We start from the raw sequence: 7,500 nt of genomic DNA, 5'->3' as shown, positions 1-7,500 counted from the left end.
TCTTTTATTCTATTCATTCAATTCACAGTTCCAGACGAAAGTAAAAGACTTCTATTTGATATTTGAATCCCCATCTAAATTCATAGTAGTAGGGCGGATTAGATATATCTTTAGTTCATAGATAACTAGTCAATATCTAATATCACATATACATGTCTTTCTTCCATAACGGAAACCGACTATTCGTATCTTCGATTCAAATCGGATTCTAGAATCATTTTGGAAACGTCCAAGAGTTGGATTCTAGCCATTAGATTCCATATACCCAGTTTTGACCCGCCTTTACTAACCAATTCATTTTTTATGAATTTCGTTTTTTCAATTCTTATTCTTCTTTTCCTTTTATTTATCATTATCCCACATGTATACAATCTACATGTACGAATTCGTTAGGCCAAATTATTGCATAGAAATATCAGTATTTGAGTGATTAAAAGGTTCATTCCATTTTTTATTTCTATTTTTTTATTTAATATTATTTATCCCTATTTTCTATTAATATTTTCTTTTGTTCAATTGAACAAAAGAAAATATTAATAGAAAATCTTGATTAGAGGTAGGTATTATATAAATTAAATGGGCCAAACAATAATTTTAGGAAAAAGATCTTTATCTCTTTCCTTTTTTTTCTTTTACAATTCGCTAAATAGCGTAATCTTTTTTCCTATTACTGTAGATCATATATACCGTATTTTTATATTTCCTAAGTCGATTATCTTGGCCTAAGCTAAAAAACGACTGACTATTTCGAAACTCGTCAATGATGACCCTCCATGGATTCGCCTATATAAGCCGCGGCTAAGGTTGCAAAAATAAGAGCTTGAATACCACTCGTAAATAATCCAAGGAACATGACAGGTATAGGAACCACTAAAGGTACTAAAGAAACAAGAACAACAACTACCAATTCATCGGCTAATATATTTCCGAAAAGTCGAAAACTAAGTGATAAAGGTTTTGTGAAATCTTCTAAGATGTTAATGGGTAAAAGAATGGGAGTTGGTTGTATGTATTTACTGAAATAACTTAATCCTTTTTTGCTAAGACCTGCATAGAAATAGGCTACTGACGTGAGTAAAGCTAAAGCAACGGTAGTATTTATATCATTCGTAGGTGCAGCTAATTCCCCATGAGGTAACTGTATGATTTTCCATGGTAAAAGAGCCCCTGACCAATTAGAAACAAAAATAAATAGAAACATAGTTCCAATAAAAGGAACCCACGGACCATATTCTTCTCCAATCTGGGTTTTGCTAACGTCTCGAATGAATTCAAGGACATATTCGAAGAAATTCTGACCGGCATTTGGAATGGTTTGTGGATTCCGAACAGCTATACTAGCTGAACCTAATAAGATAGCAATAACAACCCAAGAAGTTATAAGTACTTGGCCGTGGACTTGAAAACCTCCTATTTGCCAATAGAAATGTTGGCCTACTTCCACACCAGATATATCGTATAACCCTTTTAGTGTGTTGGTGGAACATGATAGAACATTCATATTGCCCTCTGACAGAAATAGAACTTGAAAGGGAATTATTTTGATTCAACCATCTCTTTTTCCACTTGATTAGTTGAATTTTCTATTTTGGATACTAACTAATCACAAAATATCCCCAGTAATTTTTATTTCTTTTATGCGATTCAAGAGTAGTAACCGATTCCATAAATCTATGGAGTTCAAAAAAGAATTTATTTATCTTATTATTAATCAAGGATTTCGTATATAGCTAGAACGACCCTCACAAATTGAGAATACTAATTTGTTAAGAATTAATCGGATTGAAGCTATAGCGTCATCATTTGCTGGAATCGAAATATCTGCAAGATCCGGGTCACAGTTTGTATCAATTAAACAAATTGTTGGAATTCCCAAAGTGATACATTCTCGAAGAGCCGTATATTCTTCTTGCTGATCAACAATAATTACAATATCGGGCAAGCCTGTCATATATTTAATCCCGCCCAGATATGTTTGCAAGTGAGATAATTGTCTCTTCGACATAGCTGCGTCTCTTTTTGGAAGACGGTTGAGTTTCCCCGTCTTTTGTTCCGTTCTCAAGTCCCTGAACTTATGAAGTCTCGTTTCTGTAGTGGACCAATTCGTTAACATACCACCGAGCCACTTTTTATTAACATAATGACACCTAGCCTTTATTGCAGCCCGTGCTACTAAATCAGCTGCTTTATTTTTGGTACCAACAATTAAAAACTGTTTTCCACGACTTGCTGCATCAAAAACTAAATCACAAGCTTCTGATAAAAAACGAGCAGTTTTTGTAAGATTTGTAATATGAATACCTTTACGCTTTGCAGAAATATAAGGTGCCATCCTAGGATTCCATTTCCTAGTACCATGACCAAAATGAACTCCTGCTTCCATCATCTCTTCTAAATTGATGTTCCAATATCTTCTTGTCATTTCTCCCCCCATTTCCTTCTTTTTTTTTTTCAAAAAAAGCGACGAGGTGCCCTGAACTAAATAATTGTTCCGATGGAACCTTTTCTTCTACCGGAGATTGGCCGTGTCTGTCGATATACGATCCAAATCGCTACCCTCTATTCGTTATTATCTTTATTTTCAGGACAACATCAAATGACCCAGAGAGTTTTTTTTATTAAAAAAGTATTAATCCACCTTTAGGAATTATTAAATCCTCTAAATGATTGTTCTGGTGTTTCATGGAAATTCTTTGAAATGCAAGAATCAAATAATTCTCTGTGGTGGAACAAAATATCTTTGATTTCGCCCTCGAAAAAATTATTATTTTTTATTTCCAAAGGAATATTCTTATGTTGCCTTGAACGGTGCGCTAATCCTTTGAATCCGGTACCAACGGGTATCATCCCTCCTATAACAACGTTCTCTTTTAGGCCTTTCAACCAATCGATCCGACCCCGGAGAGCAGCTTTGGCTAAAACTCGAGCAGTTTCTTGAAAACTCGCTTCAGATATGAAACTTTGAGTATTCAAAGATGTTCTTGTTATTCCCAATAAGACGGCCCTGTAACAGATCGATTCTTCCAAAGCGCGCCCCGTTCGTTCCGCTCGCAACAATCCAATTAGTTCTCCAGGTAAAAAAACATTAGACATTCCATCCTCGGAAACTAAGACTTTTGATGTTATTTGGCGTACAATAATTTCTATGTGCCTATTATGGATTTGTACCCCTTGGGATCGATAAACCTTTTGGATCTTATTAACCAAAGATATACGACTTTGCACTATAGTTAGCTCAGCACCAATCAAGAATCCCCAAGGAATTCCAAGAATTCTTGTTATATGCTCGTTCCAACCCTCAACTCTTTTTGCTAGGTTCATTGATATTGAATCAATTGAACGCACTTCTAACACTTGTTCCACCTTTGGAAGACCCTGCGTTATATCGCCGGATCTCGATTTTTCATATATAAATGTAACTAATGTATCTCCTTCGTAAAGGATTTCTCCATAATGGCCATGAACAGTTGCTCCTGGAGTGGCTAAATAAGGCTTAGCGGATCTTATTACTACAGAGTCAAGTTGAACAATCAAAACTTGACCCGATTTTAAGTATGGTCCATTTTTGGCTATACATACATTTTCACAAATAAACTGTCCAAGACTGATTATTGGAGATGTTTCTTCACAATAATTATCATAATTATTGTAAGGGAGAAAATACCAATTCAAATTGAATGAATTCAAAACGATGTTACTGCATGGATCAGGATTATAAATCCTCCCATTTTCATCCATTAAATAATATTTAAGTGCTTGAAAGGTCTGTTTTAAATTTTCAAGTTGCAAATATTTAGTTACTAAAACCTGATTATGAGTTATTAAATCGTAAAATGAATAAAAATTCACAATTTGAAGGACTGTTCCTAAAGGGCCAATCGAATTCCTAATTTGAATTATAGGATCTTTTTTAATTGATTCTTTTATCACATTGTGATATTTTGCATCATTGAATGGACCCATTTGAAAACAATTAGATGATGACAAAATTATCAAAGATGGGCATTCCTTATTTTTATTTAACAAAGTGCGAATAGTTCCGTGATTTTGGCTAGGTGATTGTTGAATCTTTGTCTTGGAATAAATAGAATAAAAAGGATTGATATGGGTGTGATCTGACACATTATCAAAGATCAATCCTGAGCCTGACGGATCATTCCTTTTTCTGAGATACAAAATAGGGGATTTCACTAAGTCGATTCTTAGAAAATCTCGAATCAGGCCATTTGTACTTACTTCAACAAAGGAAGCACGGGCCTCTTGGATAGAAGAACTTTTTTCGTCTTCGTCCCAATTCAAAATTAAACAAGTTCGAACTAATTGAATACTTGTGCCAGAAATTCCCCGAATTGGTTTTCCATTTCCGTAAACAATATAATTGACAACTCGAAGTTGCATATTATCCTTTTCTTGGAACAAATCCGGGGGAAAGAGTGTTGCTAAATTTATACCGTCCCCTATTTCATATGTTACTACGGGTCGAACTAAAACAAAATACTTTTTCTTAGTAGATGTGATCCTTTGGACATAGATCCAATTTTTCAATTTTTTTGATTCCTTAGAATTTGTTTTTCCTGTTCCTGGTGGTATCAAGATGCCACTGTGTCGGGATATCTTATCCGTTTCTCCAGGAAAATGGATATCTCCCGAAAAGATTTTCACTTCAATCCTTTTTTTTTTTCTCTCCACTCGGACTAATCCGCCCACTCGGCTTCTTGTATTTAAAGTGATTCGTGTATCTACTCCAATCAAACTATTGTGCCGTACCATTATCGAAGAAGATTCAGGTAAAATATGTACTTCTTCGGGAATGAAAAAAAATCGATCTATTTTCATTTGGTATTTTTGCTTAAATTCTTTGATTCCTCGATACTCAATCAAATCCTCTTTTTTAACCATTGAATGCATCCCTATAGTCCCATATTTAGTAATTCCCGAACTCTTTCTTCTGTATCGAGGATCATCGAAATAAGCAAGAATACTATTTCTACGGAAAATACCCTTTATGGGTAGTTCAATCGATATACCCGAATGAGGCATTAGTTCTTTCTCTCGTTCTTGAATCGATTGGAATGGAATGACAAATCTATTTCTTCGCCTTTTTGCCAATAAATCAGAATTCTCGTGGAGGATAGCAGGATATGTGAGATTACAATGACCAGTACATATGATTCGATTAATTTCTGAATAATCCGGACTCCTATCTTCTTTTTTTTTACCAGAAAAATCAGAACTACACAATTTCGATCTGATTTGATCATTATTCACTGAGAGACTAGAAAGATATCTTCGTTTGACAGAAAGAGACCGAAGATTTATTTGATCTTGATCCTTGTGGAGTGAAAAGGGGACTCCATTGGATCTGCACGAACCTCCCGATAATATCCATAAATGACTTGTTTTTGGTAAAAGATGGACATTGCTATATGTAAATTCAGGCGCATGGTCCACATCGGTACTCCAGTGCATTTCTCCCTCTGAGTCAGAATAAATATGTTTTCGAACCCTTTCTTTAAAATTTAAAGTATCTGTTCCCGCGCGAATCTCAGCAATCACTTGTTCTGATTCTACATATTGATTATTTTGAACCAAAAGAAAACTTTTTGGTGGAATAGTCACGTTATGTATAATATCTTCACTCTCAATAGTTACATCCAAGTCTATAGAACATAGAAAGGCGGGATGCCCATGACGCGTACGTGTGGGATGAACCAAATGCTCATTGAATTTGATTTTTCCATTAGAGGGGGCTCGTACATGTCCTGCAGTGCCACCTGTGAACACTCCACCCGTATGAAAAGTTCTTAATGTTAGTTGAGTCCCTGGTTCTCCAATAGATTGACCCGCAATAATACCGACAGCTTCTCCCAATTCGACCAGGTCACCATGAGTAGGACTCCTACCATAACATAATCGACAGATCCAAGATGGACTCCTACAAGTAAAGGGGGTTCGGATAGATATTGGTTGTGTTCGAAAGGTTATGAATCGATTGACAAGTCCAATTCCAATATCTTGGTTTCGAATGGCAATGCATCGTGAGCCCATATATATATCGTCCGCTAATACACGACCAATTAATGTTTGAATAAAAATTCGTTCCGGCATCATCCCATTTCGAGGACTCACAGAAATCCCTCGGATGGTCCCACAATCTGTTCTACGTACAACAATGTGTTGAACTACTTCAACAAGTCTGCGCGTAAGATATCCAGCATCTGATGTTCGGACAGCAGTATCCACAACTCCTTTGCGGGCTCCGTAGCAAGAAATGATATATTCTGTTAACGACAGTCCTTCGCGTAAATTGCTTTGAATAGGTAAATCAATCATTTGTCCTTGAGGATCCGACATTAATCCTCTCATACCTACTAATTGGTGTACTTGAGATGCATTTCCTCTGGCTCCCGAAAAAGACATTATATGGACTGGATTAAAAGGGTCGGTCATCCTAAAATTAGGATTCATTTCTTGTCGCAAATATTCACTTGTAGCATACCATACCTCAATGGATTGGCGTAATTTTTCTACTGCGTGTACATTCCCATAATGATGGTGTTTTTCCAAAGTCAAACTTTGTTGTTCAGCATCTCGTACTAACCATCCTTTAGAGGGTATCGTTAAAAGATCATCAATCCCTAATGAAATGGATGTAGCAGTGGCTTGCTGGAAACCCAGAGTCTTTACTTGATCCAGAATGTGTGATGTATATGCCATTCCGAAGTGATCTATTAATCTGCTAATAAGTCTTTTAATGGCAGTTCCATCTATTACTTTATTGTGAAAGACTAGATTGACTCGTTCTGCCATAAGTACCTCCATATTCTGCTGAGTGGGATTCGACAATGAGTTTGAGTCAATGATTGGAAAACTTCCTTTTCTCGATCTTAATTCGCATAGAAATTCAGGAACTAGGGTCCCAGTTGAACCGGAAAGACCCGAATTCACACCGGTGTCATAGAATTACTTAACTTCCATATGATTAGGTACTATATGAGCAGGCTCGACAAAACCCTTGTATAGCTTCTTCAATTTCTCGAAAAAGAGAAATATGACCGACAGTTGTTCGAATGTATATACAAAGAATTTCTTTTTTTACACTTCTTACTATTAGATAGTGCTCATAAATCTCATGATAGGTACCCAAAGATTCATAGTGAACCTCGATGGGAACTTCTCTTGAAGCAATAACGCGTTGATCTAGTCGCCACCGAAGCCACAAAGGACTATCTAAATTGATTCTTTTCTGTCGATAAGCCCCAATTGCATCATACGAATTACAAAAAAAGGGTTCTTTTTTTTTCCAGTTATTATCATAAATTCTTTCTTTTTGATAGTTTCTGCGATTCCATGGATTATACCTATTTGTACAAATACCTCGGCGATTCCCACTCGTTAATATGTATAGACCAATAAGCATATCTTGGGTTGGGACGGCAATGGGATCCCCAATAGCTGGAGACAAGAGATTCATATGAGAAAACATAAGTAAACGAGCCT

This window comes from Punica granatum, unplaced genomic scaffold, assembly GCF_007655135.1.
Source record: "Punica granatum isolate Tunisia-2019 unplaced genomic scaffold, ASM765513v2 Contig00537, whole genome shotgun sequence".
Classification (NCBI taxonomy): Eukaryota; Viridiplantae; Streptophyta; class Magnoliopsida; order Myrtales; family Lythraceae; genus Punica; species Punica granatum.
Note: the sequence above shows the minus strand (reverse complement) of the source record.